Source organism: Dreissena polymorpha, chromosome 3 (genome assembly GCF_020536995.1).
Source record: "Dreissena polymorpha isolate Duluth1 chromosome 3, UMN_Dpol_1.0, whole genome shotgun sequence".
In the NCBI taxonomy this organism is placed as follows: domain Eukaryota; kingdom Metazoa; phylum Mollusca; class Bivalvia; order Myida; family Dreissenidae; genus Dreissena; species Dreissena polymorpha.
In genome coordinates this window covers 81,994,155-82,014,492 of record NC_068357.1, presented here as the reverse complement: position 1 = coordinate 82,014,492, position 20,338 = coordinate 81,994,155, and the positions used below count along the sequence as shown (strand labels likewise).

The 20,338-nt window shown below is 35.0% G+C and overlaps 1 long non-coding RNA gene across 1 annotated transcript; it reads left to right on the top strand.

Moving 5' to 3' along the window:
* Nucleotides 1–674: 674 nt before the first annotated feature.
* Nucleotides 675–19,104, top strand: LOC127874994 (uncharacterized). The gene is made up of 2 exons (XR_008047206.1): nucleotides 675–877; nucleotides 8,428–19,104. It is a non-coding gene; the product is annotated as an uncharacterized LOC127874994 (long non-coding RNA).
* Nucleotides 19,105–20,338: the final 1,234 nt, after the last annotated feature.

Below are 20,338 nucleotides of genomic sequence, written 5' to 3'. Positions count from 1 at the left end.
CCATGTTCATATAACTGCTGCATGTTTTAAGGATTGCATTCCATTTGTGTTACGTAAATGCGATTATGAACGCAATAATCAAACTGACAATACTACACTGCGCTTCATTGGTACAATCGCCACACGAAAAATGCCATTAATGTCTTATAGGCGCTTTTTTCCTTTCTGTGGGGTATAGTTTTATATTTTCTTTTGTGTATGCGTGTGGGCGACCAGAAACATGTGGCCGAAACCATCCACCATATGCAATGGATGACGTATCATCCACGTAATTAATCAACATGCAGTGTAATGTACTGCAGTTGCATGCAGCTTCATGGAATTGAATTATCGTACAAATTGTTATACATAAAAATATCAATGACGCGTCAGCATCAACGATAAATAGCGTAAAAATATATATAATACCATTGGTAATAAGGAATTGCATTCATATGATTAGGAATACATAACCTCTCCTGATAAAAATAATTATGCAATGTTAATATTAAACGAGGCATAGGGAAGTATATGAACCGTAGGATTTTCAAATAAATCGTTTTATGTATTTACCACTTGATAAATATAACAAATATCATGTGGATAATGTAGAGGCGAATAAGCCTTCCTTAGTATCGTACGGTATGAGTCGATGTTTAACGAATATTCGATAAACAACCTTTGTTGTTTTTACATCCGTGTTTTAAACACCTTTATCACTAAACTACACGTTGAACAATTCTATTTATAGATATTTGTAATCTGATCGAAAACTACGAAACAGTCAGTGAATTGCCAAGTTGTGACATTTGATTTAACAGTTATTTGATTTAACGGTTTAATAATAACATACAGTGATTTCAGAGCATACATTTGTCGGCTTGCACCTTGTTTGAAGGTATGTTTGGATGTTAATAGCATTTCATTTTAAACAACATCTTAATTAATATGTTACTGTTAAATCGCAAATGCTCTGTAACACAAGTCGCTTAACTCTCGTGTGTCAATATGAGGTTTGTTATATTCATGTTTCCTAACTTATGTATTCATTGTTAAACCGATGCTTTTAATCGTTTTTTTTCACATCATTGTGACATAACGACAAATGCTTATCGTTTATTCCTATAGCATATTGATTATTCGTATGATAGAAATTTAAGTACAGATAGAGTTAATAATAGGGAAATATTTTAATAATATGTTTGAGTAATTGATTAGTAACTGTTATAATTACTAATATGTAAGAACATGTTAAAAGGTTATTTACATCAATATTTCTATCTTATACGTAAGCAGAAGTTAAGGCATTCACAGGCAAACACAACATAAAGTTTTATGTCTCACTGAGTAATGAGGTTTTAGAATATTCTATATGCATGTAAGAACTCGAACAGTTTGTGCTATCAATTCCTAAGGTGCAATGTAACCAATCCGTAAGTAAATTTTATGTAAATTGATCTGGGGATAAAATGCAGTGTTTTAGTAAGTAGTGAACGGTCTGCGGTTAGAGTTGTCACGTTTTCTTGACGTGGCGGCCATGTTGGCCACCGCGCTGTAAAATTGTATTACATGAACAAGCAAGCGTTGTGTTAGAAATTATTCAACCGAAATAAATCTCGATAAAAGCATAAATGAACTCTGGTTGTTACTCTGCGTTCTCCACAAACAATACGTAATTACGCTACAGCATGTTACCCAAATTAAAGATAAGGTCAGCATAAATGGACGTATTACTATCGCACTGTCTATGTTTAGAAATACAGATGTGCAAAAGTGTTTGTAAACACGTTGGTAATGTGCAATCGTTAACATGCCGAATACCGAATGCGGTTTGCGGTTTTGATTACAAAATTGTTCACTGTAATTACTTATCAAGATCAATGTTTTGCTTCATGCACAAACTTATACTGAAACATGGCATATTGCAATCAACCATTAAGGCTGTTGAAAACTTGCACTTGTAGCTGTTGACTACTTTAAATGCGGAGTAGAACGTAAAGGATCTATTGCACTTCGTGAACATTTTAAGTGATAAGACATTTACGGTGTTATAAAGATGGCGATTGTTTGTCGACCTTTGAATATTCTATTTGCACTTTTTCGGTGCATACAGTAGGACACAAGTTTTGAAAGCAATTCAACAAAAATATTGAAGCGAAAGTTTGACAGCATAAGGTTGAAATACTAGGCTTTTCTTAGAGTTTCCTTTGTATATCCCTTATGTATCCCTTCAATCACGACATGGGATTCATATTATATAACTATAATTAATAAAGTTGTATGAATATATTATTGGTACTGTATTTATTTTAAGATAATTATAACTGGACCATAAAATGTTAAAAGTTTATGGATAGTCAATACCGTTTCGCTTGATGTGTTTTGTTTTGTTGACCCTCCTTCACTGTCGATTTCAATATTTGAAATATATAGAACTTGAGCTGAGTATGACCCTGCTTACACCCAGGGGAAATTTTTAAGGTTATGTTTTTCTTAATTCACTAGATACGTGGCATCCATTGACAAAAGTTTGCACAATTCTGTTCGGGCTTTACCGAGTAATGGCACTTTGCAACGCATACCCCTAATTTTGATTTTTTACTCTTTTCAATTTGAAATACAGTCCACTCTCGTTATCTCGATATCGGATATCTCGATATTCTCGATATGTCGAAGTAAGCTCAATGTCCCAACTTTTTTCCTTCTTTATCTATATAAATAAACATCGCATATCTCGATTTTCGTTATGTCGAATAATTCGATAAGTCGATATAAAATTTTACACCGAGTCCCGATTTTACATGTATTTACTGTGGTTTATCTCGAAGTGCGAATAACTGTCCCAGTGTCGGCAAAAGGTGAGAAAAATTTTCTTTGATACTTCACCGTCCCGCCTCGCCCGGCTGCTCCCGATACTGTGCGGTAGGAAATTGATCTGTTGATTGCATCATTGATCACACGTGTGTAATGTCGTTAGCCATTAACACTTGAGTAAGGCCTGTAACTTTAGCTGTCACTTTAACATCACAATTAACTGCAATTAATACACAGCATGCCGAAAGGCCGACATACTTATTGTTTTTACAAACAACATTCCAAAATGCACTGAGTTAGATTTGTGCGTATATAAACCGTCGCAAATTTACGATTGAACTTCGCATTTCAAACTACAAAATGTACATGTACAGTTCAGTATTCCGGAACGTGATTTACGCATGTTCAGATGGAAAACCGTCGTCTTGATTGGACGTCAATTGCATCATAACTTTAAATAGCAACATTACCGGATGTTTACTCAACAGTTTAGAAAAAGTATAACCGCATGTGTTAATGCAATTCTGTAATACTTAAAACGTCATTATAAGCATTTAAATATGTGCCTCGTAAAAACGCGTATATATCAGGTAGAGAGTATTATGCCACACGGTGACGGCTTTAGTTAGACCACTTAGCAGGTATTTAGATGTTAAAAACAAGGTAAATTTTCGTCGCGTTTTTTCTTTAAAAACGCTTAATCGGATATCTTGAACTCTCGTTATCTCGATATTTTTTCTTGTTCCCGCCGACTTCGAGATAACGAGAGTGGACTGTACTGAACTTTTTTAATTCTTTGTCAGCAATATTCTTTCTGCATAACTTGAATCCCAGCCTATTTTATACAATTAAGACACTGTGAAAGAGAAATCTACTTACATAGTGTATTTTAGCTAACACACTTTGTAAATGTAAGTATTTTTGTAGCACAGTTGCTTCCCTTTGTTTGCATCCCGCCATTTAAATTATTTTTATTTTTTACAAACGAAACCTGTTGTTGACTTTCTATTTATCATGCTAAGGTAAGAGGAATTAATTAACTAATTCTTTTATCAGTTGGTAAGTAGTAAAGACATATTAACGTATTTGTCTAAAATAAGTGACAATTAAGCGGAACTATGATGTGCTATCAACAAGTAATGTTAATATACTTCTTTATTCTTTATCACGGGTTTCACTTAAGAAAAGTTTCAGTGTAGATAACAGAAAACAAATAATGAAAATAAATATATGAAAATAAATATATTTATCTTGGGATGTTGTTTCCTTTTTGTTCTAAAGTGTAATAGTAATCGGTTAATACTGGTGCCCGTTTAAAGTGGTAAAATCCTCAAAATTATCTCTTTTCAGACACTTATCATGGTAAAGCCAATTAACCTTACAATAAAAATGAGTGATAATTGAGCGGAACAATGATGTTCTATCAGAAAGTAATGTTAATATACTTCTTTATTCTTTATCACGGCTTTCACTTAAGAAAATTGTCAGTGTAGATAACACAAAACTAATTATGAAAATAAATCTATGTGTCTAGGGATGTTTTTTTGTGGAAAATATGTATTGTTCATTTTGAAAGTACAGTTAAGGACGAAATACGCAATACGTTAACTGACAGTTAAATGTTTCCAAAACCTTAAAAATGTAGTGAACACAAGGTTAACATACATATCCTCACAACATAGACTATAACATTTGACGTGTAATCTGCCCCTAAATTGTTAAAAAACATCGAACACACAGACGATGTTGTACACCAATTTATGTCATGTTCCAAAGTGGGTGCTGATAATGATGGTGATCAAACCTCCACATCTTAATGTAAGCATATCTCATTAGATGCTCCCAGTAGCTACGTTCTGTTTCCAGTTGAAAATTACCTTTTTGTGACAAAAGATTAACTAATGTGTTATAAAATGCGCCGAAGAATCAATACAATTAGCAGTCTGAATTTGAAAGTCTGATAAATGGATGCTTTGTAAAGTTCATGATCAAGACATGTTTGCCAGTGAAGCAAAGAAACATAATGCCTGCAAAAGAAAAATACAATATACATGATCTGGTACGCCATAAACGTCACACGGGTTCAGATGCAAGCAGATTCGATAGCTACATTTTGTAACACTTCCATTCTGTATACATAATGCAAACTATAAAACCTATTAAATCACAGATAGTGTATGGGACGATGAAGAGAGAAGGGCGATAGAAAAAGCCTCTGACCTTGCTGCATCTGACGAAAGACGACTTTTTTTAAGTTCGATGATACAACGCAGATATATTCTTTAATCTCGCCCGAATCATATTCTATGTCAGCAAAATGGAAACGTTTAGGTTAGGAGCACGGCGACCTCCAACAAAGGTTTTCAACTTTTGTGTGTATTTAGATCCGAGTCAAGCATGAAATTCAAGGCAAGTCGGGTTAGCAACAACGTTCAACAAAATGCAAAGTCCTTTGCCTAAGATATATGTTATGCAGCTAGCAATAGAGAGTGGTTGATGCCAAAATATACTCTCTTCGCAATGTATGTTTGTATGTATTTATTGTGACCTTGCAGTCAAGAATAACCCATGAAAGTGCAAGCACTTATTTCCAATGGGGTCCTTTTTTTGCTGAAGAGACAGCAAGCAGAAGAGACAGTGTTGTGATACAAAGAATCCGGGTGCGATACCCTAGCTCTTTGCGAATAGATCCCTTGGTTCTTTTACGTGCTCAGTGTATAGAACCGATACACGCGAGAATCACCTGGGTTTCATACCAGTACATCTCTAGTTGGGTGAGAAACACTTAAAGCATTTCTAAAATTTCCAGTGCCCCGGCCAGGAATTGAACCGGGGACCTCTGGAATGGTGCACCAGTGTGTAACCACTAGACTACCGCACCACCATGACTGCCATCGTACAGGAAGTGCAGAGCTGGCTGCACTTTTGAACCGCTTTTGTCATGCATAATCATTAACACGGAAAATTGAATTTGAAAACGCCATGTGGAACGCAGCCATTTATGGAATAACAATTTTATCCAAAATCATTTCAGCTATAAATAGTTTTGTACTTTGGCTGGGATAAGTTCGATGTGAATGAATAAACACCGCCTGGTGCTTTGTGTTGCAAGATACCTCAGACTCATTTGTCGCAGTCAATGATGGGCCATCTACGGTACCCAAGATCAAAGATAGAATAGTCTCACCAAAGAAGTTATATATCAGACTTTGCTATGCCAAGCCGAAAGTTTAGCCAAATTTAGTAATTCTGGCAAAAAAAATCCAGTTTGACTTCAAAACAGTGGATTTCAACACATGTATTACTGCAGGGTAATGGGCAGTTCATTTCAGAATCAGAATGTCCCATCGAGTTCCAGTTGGTTATAACAAAACTGCTTAGCAAACAAAAGCAACGTAAGGCCCGCAAATATGATTCTGTAAAAAAAAATTATTGTAAGATCACTTGATACAGATTCTGCTTCTAATTAGATATTGGTCACACATTGGACTTTCAATCCTTTTCGACAACGGAAATGACCCAATGAAAGTACTTTTGTTCAGGGTTACCTGCAATTCACTGCATTAGTGGTTGTATTACTGTGAGCGCATTTGTAAGAAGGGGGAAAGTAGGTACAGTAAACATACATACCTTATGCGTACCTTTGCCAAGTTGAGTGAAATACAGGATTGTAGCGATGACTTGTTGCAGAAATAAGGAATTTGATAGGTTATATATACCACGAAACGCCAAAGTTATTAGTTGTAAATAAGCGTCAGTTGATACGTTATGTTAGAGAAGTGAGAACAAAGGTAATACTGTTAAGTCATGCAAAACCATTGAATTTGCTCCCTCCATGCAAATTACCAAACACATAATTGGCTATGTGCCTATAAAATATGTCACTGCACGCTTGATGTTCAATAAGTAGCTGGAAACTTGGTGAAGATGGAATATTGGTTGACCCACAGTGACATTTTCCTCAGTGAGTTAGTTGACATACATATACTTTAAACACAGTTGCGAGAGAACAATACCGATAAGGATAAGGATGATAGTGATGATGATATTGAAATAGACAATTTGCTCAATAAAGTTTGTAATGATAAGTGATGTAACTCCTGTGTTGTACCTATGAAAATAGAAACGTGGCAGATAATTAGTTAGACTTTTATAAGAAACTTTAATGGAAAGTCCATAATAATGGAGTCATGTTTTTTTGCAAAAAAATGCATTGATTAGAAACACTATATGAAGAGAATTTATAAATTATATCAATCCAACATAATAAGGAGAAATTATAACAATATAAATCATAATAATAAAGCTTTAATAATAATAACCATCATTATCATCATCATAATAATACTAGTTATGGTAATGAAGAAAATCAGGTAATACATATCTACTGAGTTAATGATATTAACAATCGCTCTTCTATTTTCCCGAGAGATGTATTATTGTGGACGTCATCTATTCTTATTATCATTATATAAAAATCATTACGTACTCATGTATTTTGGTTATGCAAAACATTTTGCATTGATTAAAAAACGGTTTTTAAGTGAATTGTGTTCATTTAATGTCTAATATTAATCAATCCAAAATAATGAGGAAAAATTATATTTATAATAGTCATAACAATGTAATATAATGCAAATAATCACCATCATTATACAAGTAATGATAATGACGATGAAAAAAAGAATAATAATAATAATAACAATAGTTATGATAATGGAGATAATCAGGTAATAAATTTCAATTCTGGTAATGAAAGAGACAATCTTTCTACTATTTGCCGTGAGACGTGTTATTATGGACGGCATGTACTGTATTATAATTATTATTAAAACTATTTTATTATAATAATCATTATTATCAATAATTGTTATATTTATTACTATAATTATGTTACACTGTTAGTTGGCAATTTGTTTGATAGAATAATGTTTAGAATGATCTGAAAGAAAATGATTAACACTCCATAAGTATGTTACAGGAATATGTATGTGAATCATATAAAAATATGTGTTAAATATATGTTTTACACATATCTGTAAAAGAAAATATAATTGCATAAAAATAATAGGTAGGCTATTATAAAACAGAAGTTGTGTCATTTAATTAAGCGTTGTTTCGGTTGTTTTTGTTAAAATTGTGTATGTAAAGCCATCTTACAAAATTTGATTAAAACACGTTTTACACACATGTATTTGAAAGTAGAAATTCTCAGTAACGCCTCGTTAGCCAGTTGCAAACGATGTGTCATGAGACTAAGGGGATATAGACGATTAACATATAAAGGGTCTACGAAATTCCTCCAGGGGGTAGCAAAAGTGTCCTTGTCTCACGGCCCAATAGTCTGTTTGTTGCATATAAATTGGACTGTGCCAAGGACAATCCGCTAAAATGGTTTATAGATTGAACTAAAATGGTTTTTTAGAATTGTGTTTACAAACTCAAGGTTTCTTTTTAAACGCAAACGTGTCATTTTTTTTTCCCGTTTTAAGATAATTTCGGTTATATTTGTGCACTGACAATAAGTTGTGATTTTAATATTTTTATGAACGAATAATAAGCGTTCAGAACCTCGTTAAATGTGATGCCAAAATTACATGTTTACACCATTTACATGATTCACGTTTGTTTTAGTTTGGTCATGGACTAGCGTGAGGCAAACTTTAGGGAAGATCGGACATACCTTAGCAACTCTGGACGAAAAAAGTTGATGTCATTGCATATGGATCGATTTTAGAGCGAAAAAAGCCAGAATTGACATTTAGACATGCAGGTAAATTCATAGTGCCATTGAAATACCAACAAACATTCCCATATGAAGCGGAGTAAATACTATTTCAGACATGACAGCTAATGCGGCTCAGGATTTGAATCACCTGATTGCTTCATTAAAAGATTTGCCACACACTTCAATTACAGCTACTGCTGCTGCTGCATCTGCAGACATTCCAATTAATGGCTCATCTGTTTTAGTGCCATCTTATACGTTAACAGACGATGCCATAAATGGTATAAACAGCAATAAAGAACTAAATGTAACCTTCGGTGAAGGGGAAAGCAACACTCATTTGGAGAATGTTTGCAATCGCCCTGAGATGCACACAAGGAAAGTAGATGATGATGATAATAAACGCCGTTTAAAACGTTGGATGCAGCAAAGGCAAAGAGAAAACTGTAATGACCCAGAGGACTGGAGGATTCTAGAAAGATATCTACTAGCCGAAGCAACATTAAAGAGATTCGTGAAAACGCATTACGGCTATGGCCCCGTCATTGTTGAGGATTTAAACATTTTTAATTTGCCAACACCAGAGGGACGATGTGTCAATATCTTGTTCGGAGGAATATTACCAATAATGATGACCATTGCCTTCGTGTTCGTCGCATGGAAATTTCCAAGCTTAGCGATTTTGGCCATTGTACTGTTACTGTTGAGTTGCTTTACGTTTCACAAGTGCAAATGTAGATGCAGGTGTTGTTGCTGTTGCTGCTCGTGGTGTTATATCCCAAAATGGTGGTATCGCTGGGCGAATGGATCGCGTGCCAAACGCTGCTGTGCATATTTAACAATAACGGCGATATTGGCGTTACCATCGATGTTGATTTTCTTCTTGATATCCAGTCAGTATTCTTTTGTAGAGTTTTAATTTTCACACACTTTACTGTCGGTAATTCCACGCTGGAAATGCGGATACTTTGATAACAGATGGCACTTCGATAAAAGAGAACAACAGAAGCCACGCGTGAGAGGTAAGTTCCTCAGATTTATTTAAAGTTATATCCTTAAGATTAGTTTTTAGAAAAGGCACATGGTCGAGTTTATAAATGGTGTATCCTTTTCCATTGGGAAGAAAACAATCACGGAAGAATGGTAGATGTTCCCCCCAAAAAATAGAAAATTCGGTCGGAAAACAGCATGAACTGGATGAACAGTTAACATTTCAACAAAATACAACTACTTAGAAATATTGCAAGAAATTGTTAGATATTCCAGCATGAATAGTAATAATTGTGCTTGAAATACTGAAATTGTGATAGTATTCAATGAAATATACACGAAGATAGGGCATGTTTTAAAATGCGGTATTCATGAAGTTGCAGACACTTGATTCCTGATAAAGGACACTTCGGATAACAAATTGGGCACTCTGATAGCCGAGTTTTACCTTCTACCTGAAATGCATTTATGTATATTATGGATTTTTTTTACTAAACAGTACGAATCAATGTGCATAGTCAAGCGCGACACATAGTGAATCAATGCATAACTAAATAACAAACACATGTGAAATATAACCAATGACGTTGTTCGTTTTCAAATAGCACATACTATAAATATTATAATTGCACTTTGTTAATAAGATTAAAATGCTTATTTATGAAGAAATATATTTCAAGTGACGACTTGTCTACATAATGAACTAGTTTTTTAGTTGTAACTTGAGATTCAGAGAGATGAAAATACAACGGATCATGTAAATCAACATTATTGTGTTCAATTTTACTTAAAGCAGGGCTCTAAATAACGGGAGCGAATGAGTCTTTAAGAGGCAAATACACAAAAACAAACGAACAAACACATATTTTATAGAAGTCTCAATCACATTGCATGTTCATACTACAATTTACATATACAATATAACACAATAGCATGAATGTATCCAGTCATAAATGACTTATTAAAGACTGTCCATTTTAAAAGGCTTTACATCATTTAACATGACTACAACATTTATATTTAAAAAAAACAAGTTTTCATTCTAATTAAAAACATTTTTACCATTAAACATACTGTAAGATATTCTACTTAAGTCTCTGTTTATACATATATACAGTAAAAGTATGGTTATGTCCTAGAGTATTAAAATTGTTTGCGTTCATATAAAATTTTAAAGCAGGTATTGGCAGCGACATATGCGTTATTATCATTTTAAAAGTCGCAAGTTATTTTTCATCATCTGACAAATTTTCATAATTGACACTTGGCATATTATTTATTACAGAAATAAGTTCTGTTCTACACTCATTGTACAATGGGCAATGATATAGTACGTGCTTTTCATCTTCTACAACATTCTGGCAATACAGACAACATCTATTTTCTAGTGCTAAATTCTCATATCTTCCCGTCTCAACTCGTAATGGTGCAACACCGCATCTAAATTTTGTAAAAGCTGAACGGTAATTAAAAGATATATTCATTTTCAAATAATTCTCTGTACAATAATCTGATTTAAAAATTCTGTAAGTTCTCAGCTTGTTTCCACTATTTCCTGTGATAGATATATTTCTATCTAACAATGCTTTCCAGTTCAACTTTTCAACATAGTTATATTATAGATTCCTAATGTGTTCAGGTAGCCAGTCTGCTATGAGCCACAAGGCTTATCAGTTTTAATAGCCAGTACACGCTCGAGCGTGGCAGTTCAATTTTACCGGTCTCTCTCTTAACAATAGTACTCACGTTCATCAAGTAGATTTGCATAGTTGTTAGGCGTTAATAAATATTCGATTAGTAACATGGACTTATTATTTATTAACACCCCAACAAAACATGGTATAAGAAATTAAACTCTGATGACTATTTTGTGTTTACATTCTATTTTGTGGAATTATACATATGATAAGATGGATCTAACAGGAATTCCTATTCCAAGGATGAACTGGGACAGTGCAAATTTCCTGGAGGAATTTAAAAAGTTCCGCCAACATGTTGAACTCATTTTAAAAGGAGCATTAGCAGAAAAGGAGGAGAGCGTAAAAGTGACTTATATGTTTCTTTGGGTCGGTGAGAAAGGCCGTGAAATATTCAACACACTTCCACTTACAGATGAGGCAAGAAAAACAACAAAAGCGATATTTGATGCATTTCAAACGCACGTACAACCAAGATCCAACACTATCTTCATCAGATATAAATTTCATAAGGAAAACCAATAGACCAAATAGTGTTTGGGATTAAGTCTGAAAAGATCCGAGAGAAGCTTATCACCGAGGGTGACAAACTTACATTGCGAAAAGCCATTGAGATCTGCCAATCCTACGAGTATGCACAAAAACAGTTGACAGAAATGAAGACAAAGAAGTCGGTTTACTATGTTAAATTCAGACATATGTCGAGCAAACAGAAGCCACGTCCATCTGTAAAATCGGAGTCGGCCAGCCAACACGCAGCATCCAGACATGGTCGTTCCAGACCATCACCTCAAAACGCCAAGTCTTCAAGACTGCATCCTCAACAGGAGAGGACACGTCAAAACTGCACCACCGTACACAGAAAATGACAATTCCCTGCCCATGGGAAACAGTGTCACCTCTGCAAGAAATAGAACCATTTCGCATCCGCATTCCGATCTAGGAATGTCAACGACATTTACAGTGCCGATCGAAGTGATGATGTACATAGTGATGGTGTGCTTTGTGATAGAGTTTTTGTGGATAGTATTGAATCCAAAATAGTTAATGGACAAGTTTTTGCAGAAATTGGGGTAGGTTCAAAACAACAAAACATCAAGTTCAAGATTGACACAAGATCTCAGGTAAATATACTGCCATTTTCTAACTATCAAAGCATTGGTACCAAGGGAAATCTCAAACGTTCATATCTCCGGTTAGCAACATACAATTGTACCCCGTTTAAGACTGAAGGCACTATTAACTTAGATTGAATACACGCACGTAATGGTCATTCTGAGAATGTTGAATTCCATGTAGTGCATACGCAATCACATCCTTTGCTCAGTTTACAAAGGTCTGTTAATTTTGGCCTAATCCAGCTATCTTTCTCAGTGGAATCCCAGACATCGAACTGTCCAATGACGAAAGAGACTATTGTACGGGACTTTCCAAAGCTTTTTAAAGGAATAAGCAACATGCTGGGTGAGTGCAACATTCATTTAACGCCCGACAGCAAGCCTGCTGTTCACCCCCCTCGTAGAATACCTGTTGCACTACAGGACAGATGTAAAGCTGAACTGGCCAAAATAGAGAAATTAGGGATCATAATAAAGTTCAATGAACCTACCGAATTGGTAAAGTCCATGGTACTCGTGAAAAAAGGCCAAGGTGATTTAAGAGTTTGTTTGGATGCCACGGACCTAAATAAATGTATACAGCGTCCGCATTACCCTATGCGATCCCTGCACGATATTTTGCCATCCCTTAATGGAGCAAAATACTTCACAAAACTTGATGCCAGATCAGGTTACTGGTCTGTTAAACTCAGTGAAGAGTCATCATATCTGACGTGTTTTAGTACCATATTTGGAAGGTACCGTTATCTGAGGTTACCATTTGGTCTATGTTTGAGTGGAGGCGAATCATCAGACGAATAGATCAATGTTTTAAGGCCTTAATGGCGTGGTCACAATTGTTGATGATATCCTTGTCTATGGTCGAACTAGACAGGAGCATTACAGCAACCTTAAAGCCGTGCTTGAAAGAGCGCTCGATCGAGGTATTATCCTAATGAGGACAAAATTGAGGTTGGCATGACTGACGTTAATTATTTTGGTCACCTGCTGACTGCAGAAGGTCTCAGGCCGGATCCAGCCAAGGTCGCTGCGATCAAAGACATGCCGCCTCCAAGCAACAAAAATGAGTTGCAAACTGTATTAGTAACGGTCAACTATTTGTCTCGGTTTGCACCGAATTTTGTCACAGGTTACCAGCCCCCAAGAAAGCTATTAGGAAAAGACACTGAATTCATGTGGGCTAAGCCACAAATAGACGCATTTAACAAGGTCAAGGACATATAAACACAACCAGGTCAAGCATTAGGCTACTTTGATTCAAAAAAGCCACTCACGTTACAGACAGACAGTTCAAGGACTGGTCTCGGAACTACGCTATTGCAGGACGGAAAGCCCATAGCGTACGCTAGCAAGTCACTTACAAACAGTCAAAAGAATTATGCCATGATTGTGCTAGAATGCTTGGGAATCCTTTTTGGGTTAAAACGTTATCACCAATGGGTTTACAATAGAAAGGTCACAGTTGAAATGGATCATATACCGCTGGTTTCAATTTTCAAGAAGCATTTAAATGCAGCACCAGCAAGGTTACAGCGCATGTTACTGCACATGCAGCCCTATGACATTGACGTAAGACATCGCCCAGGTAAGGACATTCCTGTTCCAGAAACATTGTCTCGGAAACCGTGAAGTGAGACAGGCCCTGACCTATCAAACCAGGCAGACATTCAGGTAAATATGGTAATGTCACGTTTACCTGTACATTACAAGAAAATGCAGGAAATAAGGGAAGAAACAGAGAAAGATACAATACTTTCAGTTCTCAAACAAACAATTATTTCCGGTTTGCCTACACAAAAACAGCATGTCCATCTCAGATCTTAGATTTCTGGAATTATCGGGACGAATTAACAGTTATTGAAGAAATTATCATGAAAGGTTGCAAAATTGTAATTCTTAAGTCTCTACAACCCAGAATGCTTGAGATTATCCAGGCAGGTCACATGGGAGTGGAAAAATGCTTACGTAGAGCTCGAGATATCATGTTATGGCCTCAGCAGAAATCACGCAGTTAGTTCTCAATTGCCCAATTAGTTTGAATCACAGAAGTTCAAACATCAAAGAGCCACTCCAATCCCATGAAATCCCTCTATCCTTGGCAGGCTGTTGGCACTGATGTATTTACATTTGATGATCAAGACTACATTATCGCATGTGACTATTACTCAAATTACTTTGAACTGGGTAAATTAAACAGCACCAATTCATCAAGTGCCGTTAAATATCTTCAATCTTGGTTTTCACGCCATGGTATTCCAGAGAAATTAGTCTCTGATGGCGCCAGCTATTACAGTTCCCAAGAGTTTCAACATTTCCTGGCTGAATGGGACATCAATCATGTTCAGTCATCACCCCACTACCCGAGGTCAAATGGCTTGGCAGAATCTTGTGTGAAAAGAGCTAAAACTCTTTTGTAAAAGGCATGAGAAATTGGTCAAAATATACAGGTTGCACTTTTGGAATACCGTGCAACGCCATTGTGTTCAGGTTATTCTCCAGCAGAATCACTTATGGGAAGGAAAATAATGTCATTTTTACCAATCACATCGGACAAACTTGTACCTTACAACATCAATCACCAAACAGTAAGAGACAAGTTTAAAATTCAGAAAGAAAAACAAAAGACAAATTATGACAAACACACAAAACAATTACATCCACTTAACAGAGGTCAGTCAGTTAGGTTTCAGCAAGAAGAGAAAGGTTCATGGAAACCAGCTGTTGTTACACAGGTACACAATAACAGGGCATACACTATTCAGACACCTGAAGGCGTTTCGTACAGGCGTAATAGACATCACCTCACGAGTATTTTGCTGAAATACCAAGCTTTGATTGTCAGAGTTCGGCAGAGGAAACAACAATGAAAGCAATGACTTCATTCCTTTGAACCCAAAGTAATTACAAGCAAGCCAATTACCAGTACTACAACCATCCCCAGTTCCTGCAAAACCAAAACCACCTGTTAGCAGAACTGATCAGCCAGTGTACACCACACGATACGGTCGCCAGGTGAAGCCCAGGCAAATAATGGACGTTTAATAAACTGTTCTGTTAACAGAGTCTTTATTTTACCAGTATCAGTGTATAAGTGACAGATAAACAAGTTTACTGAAACAGCAGTGGTTTAAGCTAAGCCTTATGCTATCCATGTATTATCTATCAATCAACAGTGTTTGAATATACTTATAACTTCATTATTGTATTGTATTGTATAAAATGTATTTTGTATCAAATACTAAACTAATTTAAAAAGGGAGATGTATATCATAGCTTCCTCATGTGTTCAGGTGGCCAGTCTACTATGAGCCACAATGTTTATCAGTTTAAATAGCCAGAACACGCTCCAGCGTGGCAGTTCAATTTTACCGGTCTCTCTCTTAACAAAAGTACTCACGTTCATCAAGTAGATTCACATTGTTGTTGTGCGTTAATAAATATTAAATTAGTAACATGGACTTGTTATTAATTAACACCCCAACAAAACAAACATCAAACAATTTATCTTCAATGTAATTGATTTCAGGTTTAGAGTTGCCACTAGCAAGATTCAAAAATTCAATACAATTAATATTTTGAAGACACTTTTTCGATCTAAAATAACTATTTCTTACATTAGCACTTTTTGACCACAAAAATACCACTTTATTCTTTCTTGTATTTGGCATGCTCATCACTCTAAAGTATTGTCTGAAAACTGCACCACAGAGCATAACATTGAGCGGTTTCCAACCCATCTCCCCAATCAAAACTGCATTTGGAGTATATTTCCCTACACCAAGAAAGTACCGCATGGCACGGTTGTGGACTGCATTTATACACGAAAAAGACCTGTCCCCCCATAAGGGAGCGCTGTAGTTAATGATTGGCCATACCATACTATCATACAGCTTTGTGAAAGTTGAGTACTGGAAACCACCAACTGCTTTGCTCTTTGAAATAATCAGACCAAGAGCCCTGGACGCTGACATAGCAACAGTTTTAGCTATCTTATGAAAGTCAAGAAATTCATTTAACACAACACCAAAGTACTTGTAGCTATCTACATATTCTAATAAATCTGTTCCAAGTTTAAAAGCATGATCCGACATAAGTGTCCCATTAGTACGATGAATAATATTTGACTTATTACAGTTTACTGTTATTTTAGTTTGAGTACACCAGACTGATTCAACAATAACTGAAAATCCTTGGCATTTTCAGCTAATAATACAACATCACCAGCATATAATAAAATACTTATTTTTGTAAGTGCTATCTTGATTCCTTTATCTAAACTATTTATTGTAGAAGCCAAATTATTAATATACAAATTAAAAAGCATAGAGAAGAGGAGGCAACCCTGTTACAAGTCGAACTTTTTATCGAACCAATGCGTGTCGAAGCCATTTAGACGGACACAACATTAAACATCTTTATACAATGAAAATATGGCTTGAAACAGTCTGCCCCGCAATCCCAAATGCTGCAACTTTTTCCACAGTGTACTTCGATCTAACAAATCGTACGCTTTCTTAAAATCGATAAAGGCGGCAAAAGTGGGGAGCCTTTTGAGTTTACGATTTTCTATAAATTTGCTTTTCCCTTTAACAAATGTGTTCTTCATAAAATCCGATGTCATTGGTGCTAATCAAATTCGCATTATCAAGACGATACTAATGCATAGCCACAAACTTTATAACAGAATTGAAAACTCCCTTTATCTTGAGCCCTGCTTATAGAGGCACTTACTTATACACAATGATTTCGGACCTGCATCGCTACTGATATTTATCCTTAAGTAGCAGATTTAGCAGAGTGATGTTTCATGACATGCTATCTAATAAATAAAAAAAGACCTCAGTACCTTTAAAATGACATAATTATACATGCTTTAGATCAACCGTTTTGCTACAAGGGACGTTAGTTTAAATTGTTTAAGCTCATGTACTATGCGAAGATCCGGCGGTTGGATGACTCGCAAACTTGAAAATATATGGTCATATAGACGGTACTCATCAAACATATCGGATTAGTTTCACAATTATCTCTCACATTTATACAAAATCATAATCATATTCCAAAGGGATAAGAAAATGTTTCGATAATTCGTTTTTAATTTACTTCAGTACATACATTAGTATGCATTGCCTGCTTACTATAACAGTATTCCACAGCGAATTGTGCATTTCTGATTTAATAAAAAGAGCGTGTTATATCTGGTAAAAAGTGTCGACAAATCAGGAATAGAAGTGCCATTGTCATCGAGATGATCGATTAAAGAAGTGTCCATGAAAATTGGGCATCCAACTCTTTAAACATTTTTATTTTCTAATACGTTAGTAAAATAAAATGTAACATATTGTTATATTAATGGATATATTGAACTTTTATTTCGAAAAAAAGCACGTTCTTGGTATATTTCCAAGTATTTTTATTTTTTGGAAATATGAACTGATCATCCAATTCATGCTTATGATCGATGAAATTTTAGCGTTTATTAATATAATCCACCGTTTTTCTGCGAATTTCTTCCTTCGCAATACGAAGTGCAATACCATTAATCGACAAAACAATGTCCCTTGTGTGAAAACCGAATGAACAGAACATAAATGCAAAAAAATCTGAAGAACTCTCCTATCGCGCGTGGCTTTTGTTGTTCTCGAAGTGCCATCTGTTATCAAAGTATCCGCATACCCGGCGTGAATTCGTGCGTTTTAAAATTCGGGAACACTTATCATATTCATGCAAAAAGCATATTGTTGTATTTTCTAATACAATGTTAAGAATTATATAGACTAACATTGTTAAATTGTAAAATATCATTTTAGGCCATACACATCTGCAGTTAAAAAATTGACAACTAAACATGAATTTAATTTAGGACATATAAAGATCATAACACATGAACTTTACTGAAACTGCAAACTGGAAATATATTTCCAGTATTGTTAAGATTCATGTATACGCATAGTTTTACGGATGTCGAAATACATACTTTTTATCCAAAAATAATATATCTGTTCGCATATATATATTTATGTAAAATATAAGGTGCTTGTACGTTGTACGCACGTGTATACTGAGGTTGATTTTCATTGCACAGTTGTAGCTTATTGTTGTAACGGGTAAATAGTGCCATATTATCTGTTTAATGATCGCATACGTTTTATTTCATTTGTTATGTAGTTTTTGTTGTTGATAAAAGCTTAAATGTTTACACTAACGTTTAGATTATTAATATACATGTACTTTCAAAACATATCAATATAAATCAAGACGAAAAATACATCTTTTTTAACCGAATTTAGCATGATTAAACTGTATCATAAACACGTTGCCCGGCCGATGTGAAATAATCAGCTTGTAATTCACTGATACACTCAACTCATTTACTGCAAAGCATGAAACCATAGTCATATGGCATATTCCTTGAACTGATACCTCCCCTTAAAGGATAAACACTGCAATCACAAATTAAATCCTTCCAAATGTGGAAGGCCTCCTATTTTGGTTACTAATTGAAATTGTACTCAAATCCGTGTTATTTTCTAGGGCTTTGATAGAGCAATGCTCGGACCCAGTCTTTATTGAACCGAGGTTTGTATAGTATAACAGCCATTTGGGTCATGGTATATCGCGCTTTTATTGCAAAACTGCTCTTTAAATTTGTACCATAAATCTCATTCAACTTTGATATTTTCCTTATAACTTTTGATTTGCTTCTTTCCGTGTTAGCATGCCAGGGTTGTTTTCTGATTACCATGTAATACATTCAATAAAATTGAGGTGCAGTATATGTGTCGTCTTTTTTATTTATTTTTTTGTATATGAAAATATACAATCCGGCGTTTCATCGTGTCTTAGACGACATCGCGTCCTAGACAAAGGAATCATCATCGATACCTACCGGTTTGTGCCTATCATGTGATAATCTAATTTTTGTACTGGAAGATGTAACACACTTTGTGTCTTCACGGTAAACTAGCATTTTTGAAACATATCAATTCCCCTTTTGTTCTGCCTTACATTGATGCATTTCTGGAAATTAATATATCGATTAATTGTCAACGATGATACGCATTTTAATTAAAATGGCTCATAATTACTGAACATTTTACATTATCATAAAATATATTTTTCAAAATCAAGAAACGTTTGATAGTTGCGTTCTTGCAAAATAGTCACACATAAAATTCTTTTAAAATACATAATTGTTATACACTTTATGATGCATATTTTTGTACAATAATGTATACTATTTTCTTATTGTAATTGTATCATGCTTTTATATGTCCAGCAGATTCAATAATCTTCTGTATTACTAGCTGATCCAGTAATCCAATCTAATTGGACTCACGAAAGTTAGGGCGAATATTAGAATTAAAGGGGCTTTTTTCACAGATTTTGGCATGTATTAAAGCTTTTCATTAAAAACTTTATATTGATAAATTTAAACATTGGACCTAAAAATCTCCAGTAAAAAAAACAATAATGCAATAAAAAAAGAAAAAAGTAACTCTTAACTGGGCTCTAACCACTGACTCCTGGAGTCCTGGAGTAAAAAGTCTCCCGCTTAGACCACTTGACCATCCGTACTCATTATATGAGCGGATTTGTTTTTTACTTATATTAGCAATCCTCGTAGTTTCACAAAATATAACGACAACAAGAGAACTTTCGAAATTATTCAATCGTTTTGTGTTGCAATGATTTATAATTGTCAGGTTTTCAAATCGTCAAAAGATGCATATAATGGATATTTAGAGCATGGTAAATATTCAGTATTACTATTTTCTCACAAATATAGCTAAAATGAAAATTTGAAAATCTGAAACAACTTTTTTGAATTTTGTCAATTTAGCAAAACGTGAAAAGGCCCCTTGAAAGCTGAAATGTCTGGCTATTCTTGCCGAGGTAAGACGCACGTGTACTAACCACTGCTGACGGACGTATAAAACAGCGACTATAAATGCTTAAGAGAAATATTTTAGGGAGCATAAAAATATAAAAATGTCCATATTATTGTTGGC